The sequence below is a fragment of the Nycticebus coucang genome, chromosome 11 (assembly GCF_027406575.1).
Source record: "Nycticebus coucang isolate mNycCou1 chromosome 11, mNycCou1.pri, whole genome shotgun sequence".
NCBI lineage: Eukaryota > Metazoa > Chordata > Mammalia > Primates > Lorisidae > Nycticebus > Nycticebus coucang.
Genome location: NC_069790.1, coordinates 83,059,356 through 83,077,120, shown reverse-complemented (window position 1 = coordinate 83,077,120; position 17,765 = coordinate 83,059,356). Strand labels below are relative to the sequence as shown.

Here is a 17,765-nt window from a genome sequence, read left to right as displayed (position 1 = left end):
GTAATAGAATATACTTTAGCACATTTTTGTGACACATTTTCTTTGAATAACATTTTTTTTTTTTAATAGAAGGTAAACCATCTACTTCCTACCCCCATTTAATTAGGGCAGCTATAGTATAGACATTAGAAAAAGCAAATGGGTGATTTTCAGATCAGTCAGGAAGATACTTGTATACACACAAAGATAGCACAACAGGAGTAGGGGCTGCACAGGTAAATACTATGCAAATATCAAAGAATGATGCCTGATCTGAATCTCAAAAGGCAAGAAGAGTTAGCTAACATGGGGAGAGGTATTCTTGAATCAGAACATGGAATGTGCTTCCCCTGAGAGTAGGTGCCTGTAGCCAAGGATGGTACAGCTTCAGGGAAATTTCTAAGTGGATTTTTACTATATATTTTAGAAAAACATTTTTATGTGTTGAGTTTCTAGTCCACAAATCTTTCAGATGGGATAGTGGGACTAAGCTGGACTTAAATGCATAATTTCAGATTTTGGCAAAATAAAATTCTATATATTATCTCTTCTTTTATAATATGAACATTGATTTTTTAAAAATCTGTAATACATACTACCATTAATTAAAATTAGTATTTAACATTATACACATAGAGAATAAAATACAGTGTTCAAAGTATAATGTAATAATTATTTAACTATCCTTTTGCATGAATGTCTTTACTTTTAAACTATGAGAGGAAATAAGTGGTACTTCCTAAAGAGAGAGGGAACAGTATATGGTAAAGACATGTCGTTTTGTGTTCATTACTTTAATTTTATGGTTGAAAATAGTTTGGTTCAAGTTTCCCCTATGAATAATTTTTTTTCATATATAGATTTCATTACTTAATGCTTATTTTTTAGCATAAGATAATTTAATAATACAAAAACTTGAAAAAGATTATTTGTTGGGAAAAGGAAATAAATCAGATAAAAATATTTCTTAAATGGGCTTTTGATAAAAATTTTATTCTGAATCATCCATTGTCGCCACAAAATGACCACTGCCAGGTAATCAAATCATGACTGGGTGTGTGGACACTGGTGGCTTTGGGTAAAGGCTGCACAATCAGAGTCTGAGGGCCTTCTTTCCTGTGTGACCCTTAACTTTTGGGTCCTGTTTTGTCCCTCAACCTTATTTGGTCTGCTCTAGAAGCAATGAAGAATGGGCAAGATCCCTTCAAGTTACCAAGGACCAGCAAAGATGATAGTTCATACTACATATGGAAAGGTGAAGTTTCACTCATATTTCTACCCTAGAGGTGCAGTTTTCATTATTGTTTTTGTTGAGAAAAACAACAAAAACATTTTGAAACCAGTAAATTTACCTTTTCGAAATTGTGGTTTCCCATTGCCTCTCACAACAAAGCTAAACTCTATTACAGTAAACCTGCCTTTGGTGAAAGCATGAAGTAGGTGAAGCTTGTCTTAGATATCAGCCGCCTTATTTTTCTAGCTGCCAGCTCCTGAACACCTAATCCTCTTGAGCTCCTCCTGCCAGCGGGGCTTCGCACAATGTTAGTGATCAGCTGCATCCGAGCATCCTACCCCTTCCAAGGGTAACAGCTGTAAAAGAGAGCATTTGGGGAGCGTACCATGTAACAAATAGGAATAAATCTCTGAGGGTAGAATTTAAAACATAATGATTGTGGGGTTAATGAGTGAGAAAATTGAAAATAGATAACTTCATGTTATTCTAAAACAGTAGTAAATGTGTAAGTGACTACTTTCTCTGTTCTTTTTGTAAAGCTAGAGTTATTAATAATTAGTGTCAATTAAAAATTTCTTGAATTAAATTCCTAAATAGATAATATACAGACTTGAATGGGCCAACATTTACTCATTATTCTTTGAAGAAAATACTCTGTAATGATACAAAGAATGAACTAAGACTATTTTTACACAATGGCTTAAGAATTCATAGACACGAGGGAACGATCATTGTTCAGTATAACAATGTGTGGTCTATCTTGGAATCATATTTTAATTAACCCAACCAACACCTTTGTGCATGGTAAGTAATATTATCCCCAGAGAATAGTATATAGAAAAAAATGACATATAATTTGAAAGCTTGAGAGAGGCAAAAAAAAAAAAAAAATAGAATATGTTGCTCTTAGCAAACCTGTTAAAATTAGGTTAAAGAGATAGCTGAAGGTTAAGAATGTCCTGCTAAGAAATTGCCCAGTAAATCAGTGAGAGAATTGGAAGAAGTACATCTGAGCTTATGGCCTCTTGGGGCACAGAGTCACTGTTTCCTTTGAGGCTATGTTTATAATCACAGTAAGTGACCTTGGGAGAACAGCGCTCCTAGCAATGAAGCAGATGGCATGATTCTCCCATCACCCTGCAGCCCGTGAGCCATAATGCTGACCAACTGGGATCCAAATGTTAAATAATAACAAAGTAGGGTATGTTTAAATAAGGGCATTGAACATATCTCAGAAATTTTATATTTCCAATGGACTTTATAATTATTTTTATTACCCATTCTAACAACCTAAATTTCTCTTAATTCAAAACCACTGTTTCTTTTCAATAATTATATGTAAAAAAAAAAAAAAGAAGGTCTGTCTGGTGATGCCATACATATTCTTAGGGCAAATTTGTGTTTAGGAAGAATAAATACTATCAGCCCCACAAGTTTTTAAGATCCTATAAAAGTTTATAGATGTATAGCATGTTGGCACTAAAAGGAATCTTGGACATGGGGAGGAATTGAACTTGTAATTGTGAATTTCAGACCAAACTCATTATCAAACCCAGACAGAAAACATGATATTTAAACCAGTTAAGAGTGGGCTTCAGGAAAACGAGCTTTCTGGATCATTGAAAGGTGAGGGCAGAAAGATTGATCAAGGACATCCAGGCCCTGACTTTGCTTTCTCAGTCTGGGTGAGGCTGTGTGTGACCTTGCTTATGCTGAGTTAGATTCAGGGAATAGGGGAGCTGTTGTTTGTAAACATTTCTGTAAATGGAAACATGTCTATTGCAGCATAAGGTCTTTCTGGGTAAGCAATTTTAGCCACATGTGTAAGTGGGCAGTGGCATGATAAGAATTTGGCCATTTCATAGATCTCTACCAGGAAGACTCCATATCCTTGACTAATTAAAGTGAGGATTTGGTTTTATCCTACAGTAGGCATGTGTAAGTTCAATTAAACCCCGACTGTACAGATGAGGGAAATACACTTTTTGGAAGAAAAATGACTTGCCTCAACTGACAGATATCACCAGAGCAGGAGATAGAAACCAAGTCTTCTGACTCTGCGTAATGAGGACTTTCTGATTGTCTGTTCATCATGACTCAGGAAAAAAAATGCTGACCCCATGCTTTCTGATAATGACACCATCAGATGTCAGTCATTTTTGCTTTCATTCGTGTTTTCACTCATTTAATGAATATTTACTAAATACCTACAGTTGTAGAGAGTCAGCAGTTTCTGTCTTCAGGAACCTTATAGAATAGTTGAGGAAGATACACAATAAACTAAGTAAAATATGCCTTTATATGTGTTTTAATATGTTTAAAGTATGTTAAATGGTGGCAAATGCTATTAAAAAATAAAGTAAAAAAGAGATAGGGGTGTGTGTGTGAGTGGACTGCTGCAGTGTTAAATAGGTTGATTAGGGGAGGTCTCACTCACGGGGTAATCTGTTTACCTGGTAATGAAGACTCTACTGTAATGCCTACAAGAATCTGTATTTCCTTGAATAAAAGTAGAAACCACAGTGTGTCTTCTCTCTCTCTCCCTCTCTTTCTCTCTCCACCTCTATTTCTCTATCTCATTGTGTTTTATTTTAGGAGTGTTCTTCTACTCATTGAAACTCTAGCCATGTTTCACAGATCTCAAATAATGTCCTTTCTAGGAACTTTTTTCAGATTGCTTTCTTTTTCCCTCCCTCCCTTTAATCTTTGAGGAAAAAAAAATTGGTCTCTAAATCATCTTTTCATTAGCACAACTCCTGGTACATTATAACTGCTCTGTAAGGGTTTGTTGTATGATATTTATCAGATTCCACTGGGAATCAGATCTCAACAAAAAATTAAAATACCAATTTGGGTTCAATAAATGGCTTATGAACCAGGGCATAGGTAAAAATTATTTCATAGAATATATTTCAAACAAAGTGGCTTTCAGTAATATAACCTATTCTATGTTCAGAGACAGTTGGAGAGAATGTACTCACAAGAATTTATGTGGGAAGCTGGTTGTCAGCTGAGCCATGTGGAAATAAATCTGCTTTAAACTATTTTCTGCTAAAATAAGCAGCATTTTAGAAATGTTGTCTATCTCTTTAGATTAGTACTAAATTATCCCATAGCTCTTTGAAGCCCAAGTTGATAATTGTTCCCCATGATCTGTAAACAAGCTTGCTTTAAACAATCCACGCTTTTGCTTATTTGTGTGGGTAATAAAGGATTGGAAGTTCATAGGGTCAGCTCAGGATATCATTGTCCTTGTCCATTGGCTCCTGCTCTACAGCATGGTATGCTGAATCAAAGATTCACCTATGGGAGATTTAGCCCTTTTTCCACTCCTGATCCACATTTACTGAGATCTCAGAACTGCTTCTTCAATAGTAAACAGTCTGGAGATGGAAGGCTACTTCCATCCTTAGTGTCCTGGCATTGAGGTAGTGGGGAAGCCTCCTGGTTGGCCACAAATTTTCTTTGGATGTCAGCCTCACCATCTAATCTTCCCTGTAACTAGTTAGCTCCTGGTTTGGCTCAGTTTCTGGTTTGTAATCAATGAAAAGGTAGTGCTGATATCCAACCTTAAATTCCCTACCCATACATTTGATTCCTGTTGGGCAGAAACGTTAAAAAATAATGTGCTCAGAGGATTAGTTTCTACTCAGCAAATTTTTCAGATATGTATTAATATTAGCCAAGGGAATACATATGACACAAAACAAAAGAAAATCCTTACCTACTGTCTTCAGCAGAAATGTCTGATTTGGATATATCTTTTCTACACAGACTCTGTTGGTTGGACAAGTTTGTTTACACAAACCTGCATCTTTATTTTTAATCAAAGGAGACTTTTTAATCCAAGATAATTTTGATGTAAGTGAGCCCAGTGCCCATATTCAGGTGATGGTCATGATCTTATTTTGAGAGGAGATAGGTGAAAAACAGTCAATTGTGTAATCTGAGACCCCTTTTCCAGGTTTTCTGTGTTTCTATGTTTATATTTCACTTTAAGTGTTACTTTATTAGTTAGAAATATATTAATTAGGCATTTTTTAATATTCTGAGCCTGAGTTTATAGTATTATAAATGCATGTGGTATGTCCACCTGTGAACACCTGCCCCATCCTCCGAGCTGAAATCTTAGAAATTATTTTTAGATATTTAAAACCTATGGGCTCAGTCTTTTTAAATCTTCTTTTAAGGTTACTGATGATTTGTATGTTGCTAAGTTCACTTACCGAATTTTAATTCTCATTTTTCTTGACTGTGGGTTGAAGGGGCGCGGATCATTTTTTCTTCCTTGCAAAGCCTTCTCCGCGTGACTTCCAGTGAAGCCGTCTCTCCTCGTGCTCCTCCTGTGTCCTAGGCACTACTCAGGCATCTTTGCTTGTTCCTCTTCCTCATTCTCATCTCAGACTACTGGACGGCCACAGGTATCAGTTGTAGGATCTCTTCTCCCTTCATGATTTCATCCAGGATAATTGTTCTAAATATCTGTATGCTGATGACCCACAAATTTATGTCTCTAGCCTAGTCTTTTCCCTTATATCTCTAGACTCATGTATCCAGTGGTCCACTGGTCATCTCCATTTTGGTGTTTACTTAGATTTGAAACCTAGTATATCCAAAGTCGAACTTCTCATCATACCTATTAACGCTGTTTCTCCATGGACTTTCCCATTTCAATAAATCACCATTTTATTCTTCTGTATGCCCTGGCCAAAAATATTAATGTTATCCTCGACTCCTCACTCTTTTTTCTTTTCATACTCCACATTCAATCTGTCAGCACATCCTGTTGGTCTTTCTTCAAAATATATCCAGAATACATGTACTTCTCTCACTAGCTCTAGCTGTCCAACTCACCCTCATCTTTCACCTACTTATGTCCTTTTTGTTTCTGTCCATGGAACACTATGGTCTTTTCTCAAGAAACTAGTAACAATTACCATGTCACTTTTCTACTGCAAATCCTTCCATGGTTTTCCATCTCCCTCAGAGTACAAGCCAAAGCCTTACAATGGCTTACAAGGCGCTATATTTTCTTGCTACTCATTTACCTCTTGAACTCATCTTTTTATCACTCTCTTTCCAGACACAATACCCCAGCCACACTGGGCTCTTCCTCCCTGAGCAAATATACAGAACCAGACTGTCAAATCAGATCAACAAAACTAGAGATCTTGCCTAGTATCAAACTCTATTAAATAAATCCAAGGATACAGGTACCAAAAGGCTTAAACAAATAAAAGAGAGGTTCAGGTTATCAAGGCTAGCTCCTATGGTTCTTCCCAGGTTGGGCATGATTCTTTGGCTTGGAATAGATGAGGAATCCATATGATGTTCATTAGGGTTTCATACCGAGCAAGAATATTTAAATAGTGAACCATCTCCATTTTATACTGCAAAGATAGACCAATTTATCTGATAAGGTACTATACACATCTGATAAAACTTAGGCTGCGTTTACTATGGGTAATCTTTAGCTGGAGCATCTTGCTATAGGTATTTCAGAGGTTGTTTCTTCTTTTAGATAAATAACATTAAGTTACTTAGAACTCCAGATGATGAGTGGTATAGATACAGTCAACTGCTTTCTCTTCTGACCTTTCACTTCATCTCTTTCCCCCATCCATGCAAGCACAGTCCTTCTACAGGGCTGTGGTCCTTACTTCTCATTATGGAAATGGTCTGACCTCACATCTCGTAGGCTGCCTTTTCACTTCCTTCAGATCTTTACTTAACTTGTTGGTGAGACCCTTTCTGGCCACCCTAAGTAAAATTGCAACCCCACTCCCTTTTGCTTCCCAGCCCATTTTCTGTTTTGTATTTATCCTTATTTGAAATACTATTATTTTACTTGTTTGTAGATTATTTGTGCCATTAGTATTCAAGGTCTATGTATGTAGATATTTTTGTTCACTATTTTATTCCTAGTGCCTAGAATTGTGTCCAACTATGGTAGCTCTGCTCTATATTTATTGAGTGAATTCCTGTCCCTCCATGCCACCTACCACTACCTTGGCTGAGGACATCGTCATGTTGCATTTAAATTATTGGAGTTTCTCCCTATTCTTAGGTTATAACTGGGATATAGCTTTCATGTGAAGGTCCTACATTAGTTTCATAATAAGGGAGGGGGGAAGTAGGGGGATTAATGGGATTACACCTGCGGTACATCTTACAAGGGTATATGTGAATCCTAGTAAATGTGGAATGTAAAGGTCTTAGCAAAATAACTAAGACAATGCTACAAAAGCTATGTTAACTAATGTGATGAAAATGTGTCAAGCGATCTATGAACCAAGTGTATGGTGCCCCACGATCATACTAATGTACACAGCTATGGTTTAATAAAAATAAATAAAATAAATAAATAAATTATTGGAGTTGTCTCCAAATAGACACTGGTGTGCTGTTTACAATGTGACCTTTCTAAAACTAAAATCTGGTCATTCCTCTCTCCTGCTTCAAATTCATCAGTGTTTTCTCATAACCTTCAGGAAAAGACCGACACTTTCTAGCATGAAACCCAAGGCCTTGCTTATAGTCCCTTTCTCACTCATACTTATGTCTTTCCCCTTTAAGGTCTTAGTGAATTTTGTTTCTGAGATTTTATGACTGAAACGATCTGTCTGCATCATCTGAATAACTGGCCCCTTGATGATGTTTTGGCCTATGGCTCTTTCCTGTAATGTTTCCTTTATTTCCTTTACTCTGGATTAAGAGCTCTTCCACAGCACCCAGAACCTGTGTCTGTGATAGCATTCACTCATATAGTCACCCTTGAATGTACGTGTCTTATTGACTAGTGCCTGATTTTCTCCAGTTCTGTTCAATTTGTATCTCCAAGACATTTGAGAATTTGGTTCATAAGTCATATAGACCATCACATTGTCTCATAGATGCTATTCTAAAATTTCAAATCTTCTTTGTTATTTTAGTTAACATAATCTCTCTAGCTCAGGTCTAATAATGAACTACCTTATTCCAGATTCTGCTCTGAACTGAACTGAACAAGGGGTTGGTATAGCTTAATCTTCATATTGTAGGATTCATAAATTTAGACACAGTCACATGCCATATAAAAAAGTGTCTGTCACATAAGTGACTGTGATCCCATAAGATTACAATGGAGCTGAAAAATTCCTATGACCTAGTGAAGTCATTGCTGTCATTATTATGCATTATGCATTTGTTTGTAGTAATGCTGGTGTAAATAAATTTAATGTATTGCCAGTCATATAAAATATAGTCCATAGAATTATGTACAGTATGTAATACTTGATTACGATAATACAGGACTATTACTGGTGTATGCTTTTAGTACACTAGACATTGTATCATTATTTTAGAGTGTACTTCTTCTACTTAAAAAAAAATGTTAAACATAAAATAGCCTTAAGCAAGTCCTTCAGGAGGTGTTCCAAGAGAAAGCACTGTGGTCACGGGAGATGACAGCCCCATGTGTGTTACTGTCCCTGAAGACCCTGCAGTGGGACAAGATGCAGAATGGGAGACAGTGGTGTTGATGATCCTGACCCTGTAAAGACAGTGGTCTTGATAATCCTGATCCTGTAAGGACAGTGGTGTTGATGATCCTGACCCTGTAAAGACAGTGGTACTGATAATCCTGACCCTGTGAAGATAGTGGTGTTGATGATCCTGACCACTGGTGGTGTTGATGATCCTGACCCTGTAAAGACAGTGGTACTGATAATCCTGACCCTGTAAAGACAGTGGTATTGATGATCCTGAACTTGTAAGGGCCTAGGCCGATATGTGTGTCATGTCTTAGCTTAATTTAAAAGTTTAAAAAGAAGAAAAAGTATAAACAAAGTTACAAATAAAAAAAAATGTATAGAATGACGATGCCAAGATAGAAAATATATCTGTCCAGCCATAGTGTGTTTGTGTTATAAGCTAAGTATTATAAAAATCAGAAAGTTTAAAATATTGACAAGTTCACAAAGTTAAAAATTTACAATAAGGTTAATGCATTACGGCAGAAAATATTTTTATAATTTTTGTGTGGCCTAAGCATACAGCTTTTATTACAAAGTTTACAGTAGTGCACAGTAATGTCTGAAGCCTTTACATTTACTTACAACTCACTGACTAACCCTGCAAGCTCCTTTCATGGTAAGTGCCCTGGACTGGTGTGCCATTTTCAATCTTTTATACTGCATTTCTACTGTTTCTTTTGTATCTTTAGATATGTTATCTACCATTGTGTTACAGTTGCTTATAGTATTCAGTACCGTGACACACTGTACAGGTTGTCATCTAGGAGCATGGGCTATACCACACAGCCGAGGTGTGTAGGACCTGTACCATCTAGGTTTGTACACTTTGCACAACTAAATTGCCTCAGGGATGCATGACTATAATTAATTGTTTTGTTTCTTCATTTAATTATCTGCTAGTGACCATAAGTGTAAGTATTGAGAAATGTAATTTTAGCATTCTTATTTTAAAAATATGATTTTCTTTACAAAACCAGTATTTTAAATGGGACCATCATACATATGAGCCATCATATACAAGATACACAATTATGAGTGAACAAGATGGAAGATAATTAGTGATTAATTTAAGGCCTTTCTGCTTCCTTATGAACGTATTTTATATTGCATCGTTGACCTTGTTTTCACTCAATTCACCTTTATTCTTCTTTAGTATGTACACTGTACTTTGTGATCACACACATTTGAGGGGCGACATGCTAACTGATCTTTTAATGTATTTCTCCAAATATCTGCACCATTCAGATTTGTGATAGAAGGAAGCCTAAAGGAACAACTCTTAGTTAAAATTGTTTTTCTGGTGTTTCAAGAGTTTCTTTATTAGACTTCATGCTAAGTTGTGAGGTTTAGTAAATGCACATCACTATGCTTGGAAAACACAAAATGCCTTATTTAATTATTGATTCAAATATCCTTTAGAAAAAGGTGTTTAAAGATGTATAGGCCATATATTTTGCACCAGTATAATCATTCACTCTGTTATTTAAGCAAATAAGCTATTTTAAATATGCTCATAATGAGTTTTTAATTTATAGAGAAATGAATCAGTAGGGCAAAGAGAGGTGCAAGTCTTATAAGAATTGCCTTGTATACATACAATAATACAATAATTGAAGAATCACTTGAGTAAAATCCCCACTGAACTAGCTTTTGTTGGACTAAAGAATGCAATTATAGTATTAAAAATTAATACTTCAGTTTAATATGAAACCAGTGCTGCCTGAATTATTATGTGCCAAATTAGGTTGCTGTAAACAATAACAAAATGGGTGACTGTGCAAATTAAAGCACTGAGTTAGTTAGACTTGCAGTAGCATGTTTAATGAGATGCAGTGAAAGCAGAAAATGTTTAATTTAGTAACGGGTGACCTAAATCAATCTGTCCTATACAACGATAGGCTTTGGACTAATTTTCAGTTAAAACAAAATAACTGTGTATCCACCTCTATTAATATATAATATGGACTATTTTATTCCTTTTTAGTATGACAGCTTTTTGAGTATGACAGCTTTCACTGAGAATTTTTATGAGTTCTTTGTGAAATACTGCCACCCAAATGAAGTCTTTATTGCATTTTTTTCCTCTTAGATTGAAAAAGCTTTTGATTTCCTTCTCTATGGATTATATTGAGATTATAACCTAATAAATGTCTTGAAAGAAAACCTTGTGTTTTCATGTTTGGCTGGTCTATAATTGTGTAAGTCTAGTCTATGTTTATAAATTGTAGGTAGTTGAAGGTGTTTACCTACAAAAATGATGGGCTCATTTCATCTCTAGAAAGATCTCTGGAGTTGATGATCCACCGGAATAACTTCAGTTAACTACTGTATTTGAAACTGCTTTTTGCCATTGTATTTTCTGTCTTTTGAAGTTATGACAGTTTAGGTAGTTTGACAACTTTTTTCTCAGAGGGAGTGAATTCACAGTATATGATAATTTAATGTGGTAATTCAGGACAGGTAGTTAAATTATTGAAAAGCCACCTTGAATCTCTTTAGGGGCACTGTATCTTATGATTATCGTGTGATACAGAAAATCCCTTTTATTCTATTTAAAGAGCTTTGTGTTGTAAGCAACATGATGCTATATAAGCAATGGACATAGAGTGAATATGTGTGGTGAGAATAAGAAATTGCAAGTATCTTTAAAAAATAACGTGCTTATTTATAATGTGGAGTACAGTTTGCTATCTTAATCCCCCATCAAGGAGACGTTTCTTTGATATTTTCTATTCATTAGGAATTGGTCTCTAACCTAAATTAGAAAGAGAAGATAGCATGTACCAGTGAACCGAAGTGTGTACCTATAGTCCCATACTTGTAACCACTCAAGTGTTAGGCATGTTACTGTATTTATTTTCAAATATGAATTCTGTGAGTTATCAATGGTGTTTGTAGAAATAGGGAATGGTAGATTCAAACAGTTTTCAAATTCAAAAATTATTATACTTCACATGTGCATCAGTGGCAGATGTGGAACTATAAATCTATTTGGTATAAAAGAAAAATAAATTTTATGTTTATGTATGCCATTTGTAATTATATAACTTTGGTAAATAAATGTTTGTGTATGAATAAACTTAGCATAGTACTTTAAAACCAGGGGAAGAAAACAGATGATTTTTTTTTAAATGAGCTTGCTAGAATATAATCTAAATCAAAGAAGTAATTCTTTTGTTTTAAATAAAAACAATTTTACTTTTCAAAGAAAGAATGTGTAATATATCGAAATCTCTGTGCTTTATTTTCATTTTTTGAGAGATAATTTTTCCTGGTTTATGTTTTTGAATAACAAGGCTTTAGAATGTTAGTGCTCATTGAATATCTTTGAAAAAAACCGAAAACAAACAAAAGTATTTATTGTTTCCAGAAACATTCCTTTGTAGTTGTGGCTTTGAACAAGAGAATACAGATGAAGCAAGTCTGTGGGAGTTATTATCTGGTTAGAAACAGCATATAAATAGATAACCTTTCCTTTAATTCTGATGTGTAGTCAGAATTTGTTTTTGGTTTAGATAGTAACTATTAAAGGGTTCTCTCTGCACTTTTGACTGTTCTAAGAATGCTTGTGTTAACCAAAGCATGAGATCTGGAAATAGTAAGCCTCAATTCAAGTCCTGGCTCATCTTTCCAGGTGGTAATTCAGGACAGGTAGTTAAATGATTGAAAAGCTTTTATCTTTTAGATACTGGATAGCTCACTGACCTTTGCTAAGTGTCATTTTCCCCACTTGTAAACTAGTGTACCTAATACATAATTTTTACTGGGTAAAGTGACATGAAACATGAAAGTTTTAAATTATTACTGTTATATTGAATTTACTTAAGTAAAATATTATATTGAATATATTATTATAGCATATAAGTAACAAAAACTTTCACATATCATTATTATTAGTGGAAACTTCCCTTTTAAAAAAGAAATCCTACAATGAATCTTTGTAAGTGGAGAATTTGTAAGATGTGTGATCACCACTTTCCTTTCTCTCCCTACTTCTCCTACCATTGTTGAATGTATTATTGAATAAGTTGAATATATTATTAAGCATATAATTAAGTTGAATATATTATTATAGCATATAATTAGCAAAAACTTAAGTTGAATATATTATTATAGCATATATTTAGCAAAAACTTTCACATATCATTATTATTAGTGGAAGCTTCCCTTTTAAAAAAGAAATCCTATGATGAATCTTTGTAAGTGGAGAATTTGTAAGATGTGTGATCACCACTTTCCTTTCTCTCCCTACTTCTACCTTTGTTCTGTTTCAGTAATTTTATGCTCTGACGTTTTCAAACACTGTTTTAAATTGCATCTGACTACTGTTTTATGATAGTCTCTCCAATGAATGAATAAATAAATAAATAAATGAAGTTACATGTGTCAATATTGTCTTTAAGATATATTTACTTGAGCATGCATTCTAGCCTCATAGAAAAGGTGGCATTCAGTTTATGCTTGAGTTTCAATCGTTTTCCTAAATTATGATATTTGCCTTGTCTTTTGGAAGATAAATTAGTCTCTCAGGATTGGTACCCATTTTAAAAATGCTTTAAAAAAATACATTGGTGGTAGTTGTTGAAACATTGGGCTTGGGGTATAGGTGGAATTGGTATAGAACTGGCCCTTTCACAAGACCAAAAATGCTTGATGTATTAGGTAGAATACAGATTAGAAATATAAAGTGGTTATATCTGGGCATGGGATCACGGATAATCAAAAACATTTCTGTATCATGTTAACTGAATTATATTTGAGACTACAGATATGTTTGCTTTATAAAAATTAATATTGATAGTGAGCTGATTTCTTTTAGAAAAAATATACAGCTGACTCTTGAATAACATGGTCTAGAGCTCTGCAGGTCCTGTAATTCTCAGCTTTCTTTCAACCACATGGAGATTTGATAGATGAGAAAGTCACATGTGCAGAGGGCCATCTTTTCATAAAGGAGGGTACACAGAGCTAGGGACTTGCATATGTTCAGATTGTTTATATCAAGGTAGTTTTGCAACCAATCCTCCCTCCCAATATACCAAGGGACCACTGTACATGCTAAATAAGATTTTGGTAGTTAATTTGATTTTTTTTTCTTTTTACCTATAAAATGTTAATACGTTGGATTCCTCAGTTACCCAGTAAACTAAATATTGGGTATTCTGACAGTCCACTCTGGAGTTTAAAACAGCACTCTGAGTACAGTGTTAGGTAATGAAATGTCCTATTTCAGAGGAGTTTTTCATCCATGAAATAGCATTCTTGTGTTCACTTCTGTTTACCAAATGAGAAATTGATAGGTGAAACCAAAAATGTTCCATGTTTGTTAAGGGCCATATTCATAAGCCTTTTTCTTTGTAGATTTGCATATAATCAAAAACTTTCAGGATCATTCCAGAGTGCTTAGGACCATCCACTTTACTTTGAGATGAGCAAAACAAAAAAACAAAAGATAAATCTAGATTTCTGATTAAATGAGAACCTTGCTTTTCTCTTCCATTCATAGCCACCAAAGTAGAGTTTTTAAAGCCTTTACCATTCAGAAATCTCATTCAGTGAGGATATTTGAGGGAGGGGGGGAAAGCTTAACTCAAACAATAGCAACTTGTTGCACTAATTTTTAGGTCTTAGTAAATTCGTTTATTTACTGTTGCAATCTGTGCAGTTAGATACTGCCTACAAATATTTTTTTTAATTAAATCATACCTGTGTATATTAATGCAATCATGGGGCACCATACACTGGTTTTATAGAACGTTTGACACACTTTCATCACACTGGTTAACATAGCCTTCCTGGCATTTTCTTAGTTATTCTGTTAAGATGTTTATATTCTACATTTACTAAGTTTCACATGTACCCTTGTAAGATGCACTGCAGGTGTAATCCTACCAATCACCCTCTCTCCACCCATCCTCCTCCCTCCTTCCCCTTCCTCCCCCTCTTCCCATATTCTTAGGTTATAACTGGGTCATAGCTTTCATGTGAAAGCCGTAAATTAGTTTCATAGTAGGGCTGAGTACATTGGATACTTTTTCTTCCATTCTTGAGATACTTTACTAAGAAGAATATGTTTTAGCTCCATCCATATAAACATGAAAGAGGTAAAGTCTCCATCTTTCTTACAATATTCCATGGTGTACATACCATAATTTATTAATCCATTTGTGGATCGATGGGCACTTGGGCTTTTTCCATGACTTAGCAATTATGAATTGGGCTGCAATAAACATTCTGGTACAAATATCTTTGTTATAATGTGACTTTTGGTCTTCTGGGTATATACCTAGTAGAAGAATTATAGGATTGAATGGCAGATCTATTTTTAGATCTCTAAGTGTTCTCCAAACATCTTTCCAAAAGGAATGTATTAATTTGCATTCCACCAGCAGTGTAGAAGTGTTCCCTTTTCTCCACATCCATGCCAACATCTCTGGTCTTGGGATTTTGTGATATGGGCTAATCTTACTGGAGTTAGATGATATCTTAAAGTAGTTTGATTTGTATTTCTCTGATGATTAAGGATGATGAGCATTTTTTCATATGTCTGTAGGCCGTGCGCCTGTCTTCTTCAGAGAAGTTTCTCTTCAAGTCTCTTGCCCAGCCTGCGATGGGATCCCTTGTTCTTTTCTTGCTTGTATGTTTGAGTTCTCTGTGGATTCTGGTTATTAAACCTTTGTCAGAGACATAACCTGCAAATATCTTCTCCCATTCTGAGGGCTGTTTGCTTGCTTTACTTACTGTGTTCTTGGCTGTGCAGAAGCTTTTTAGTTTGATCAGGTTCCAGTAGTATATTTTTGAAGCTGCTTCAATTGCCCAGGGGGTCCTCCTCTAAAGTATTCACCTAGACCAATTTCTTCAAGGGTTTTCCCTGCACTCTCTTCTAGTATTTTTATAGTTTCATGTCTTCAGTTTAAATCTTTAATCCAGTGAGAGTCTATTTTAGTTAATGGCAAAAGGTGTGGGTCCAGTTTCAGTCTTCTACAGGTTGCCAGCCAGTTCACCCAGCACCATTTGTTAAATAGGGAATCTTTTCCCCACTGAATGTTTTTAATTGGCTTGTCAAAGATCAAATAACGGTAAGTAGTTGGGTTAATCTCTTGGTTCTCTATTCTGTTCCATACATCTACCTCTCTGTTTTTGTGCCAGTACCATGCTGTTTTGATCACTATCAATTTATAGTATAGTCTGAGGTCTGTTTGCGTGATTCCTCCTGCTTTGTTTTTATCTGAGTAATGTCTTGGCTATTCGAGGTTTTTTCTGATCTTGAAGTATTATTTTTTCAAGATCTTTAAAGTATGACAGTGGAGCTTTAATAGGGATTGCATTAAAATTGTATATTGCTTTGGGTAGTATGGACATTTTAACAATGTTGATTCTTCCCAGCCATGAGCATGGTATGTTTTTCCATTTGTTAACATTTTCAGCCATTTCTGTTCTTCGAGTTTCATAGTCCTCTTTATAGAGATCTTTCACGTCCTTTGTTAAACTCCCAAATATTTCATCTTCTTTGGCACTACTGTGAATGGAATAGAGTCCTTACCTGTTTTTTCAGCTTGACTATTGTTGGTATATATAAGGCTACCAATTTATGAATGTTGATTTTGTAACCTGAGATGCTGGTGTATTCCTTGATCACTTCGAAGAGTTTTGTAATAGAATCCCTGGTGTTTTCCAGATATACAATCATATCATCTGCAAAGAGCCAAAGTTTGCTCTCTTCTGACCCTATATGGATTCCCTTGATCGCCTTTTCTCACCTAATTGCCATGGCCAATACTTCTATTACAATGTTAAAGAGCAGTGGAGACAATGGGCAACCTTGTCTGGTTCCTGATCTGAGTGGAAATGATTTCAATTTAACTCCATTCAATAGGATATTGGCTGTGGGTTGCTGTAGATTGCCTCTATCAGTTTAAGAAATGTCCCTTCTATACCAATTTTCTTAAGTTTTCTGATCAGGAAGGGATGCTGGATATTATCAAAAGCTTTTTCTGCATCGATTGAGAGAATCATATGGTCTTTGTTTTTTAATTTGTTTATGTGCTGAATTATACTTATAGATTTACGTATATTGAACCAGCCTCGAGACCCTGGGATAAAATCGACTTGGTCATGATGTGTAATTTGTTTGATGTGTTGCTGGATTCTGTTTGTTAGGATCTTGTTGAATATTTTAGCATCTATATTCATTAGTGATATTGGTCTACAATTTTCTTTTCTTGTTGGGTCTTTTCCTGATTTGGGGATCTGCCTACAATATTTTATTTGGCATTTCAGTATTTTGAAACATTGATGTAAGTGAGTTTTTTTTACTGAAAAATCAACATATTTAATCTAGGAATCTTGATTTCTGGTTTTCTTTAAATGTTTGATCAGGTAATGACTGCATTCACACCTCTGCCTTGCAGTGGTTTGGGGGTAATATTAGCTTACAATTACTTTCCAGGATTTTGTAAGCATTTTGCTTCTGATTTTAGATAAAGTTGTATGCAACAGGTTTTGAGAGCCTTCCCACACATTGATACATATTTTTTAATTCTTTAGTAACAAACTTTGACCCCAACTAGTTTACATGTTCTTTCTGCCTTACACATTTTAGGCTGGCCAGATTAAAGCCCATAAAGGGGTTACTTCCTCAGATCTTTGATGTTGCTTTTTTAAGACTTTGCTTTGCCAGTCTCTTAAGGCCTTTATTTTCCAGCACTGCCACACCCCAACAATCAGATGCAGCTTCCCCTCACCTCTGAGCCTTCCTTGCTTGTTCTATTGCCTGGAAGGCTCTCCCATCCTGTTCTTCAGGTCCATACCTCCTCCACCTCTTTTCACCATGGCCCTCCCTAGTGCTCCCCCTTCTGACGCATGCCCGCCCTGCCTGAGTAAGAGCTGCTTGAGACTTCACAGCTACCATCTTCTGCTCTGTTCTAAATCTAATCTATGATTATTCACTTAGTAAAGACCTAGTATGTGTTCTTTTGTGTGTCACTTATGTGTCATAATTCCTTTAAAACATTGAACTTTAGGCAGTCTGTGTTTTG

At 35.3% G+C, this 17,765-nt stretch overlaps 1 protein-coding gene across 6 annotated transcripts in view; it reads left to right on the top strand.

The window, feature by feature from the left end:
• The window catches only part of IMMP2L (inner mitochondrial membrane peptidase subunit 2), a 980,841-nt gene that overhangs the window by 339,349 nt on the left and 623,727 nt on the right, over positions 1 to 17,765 (top strand). The gene's annotated exons all lie outside the window — the stretch shown is intronic.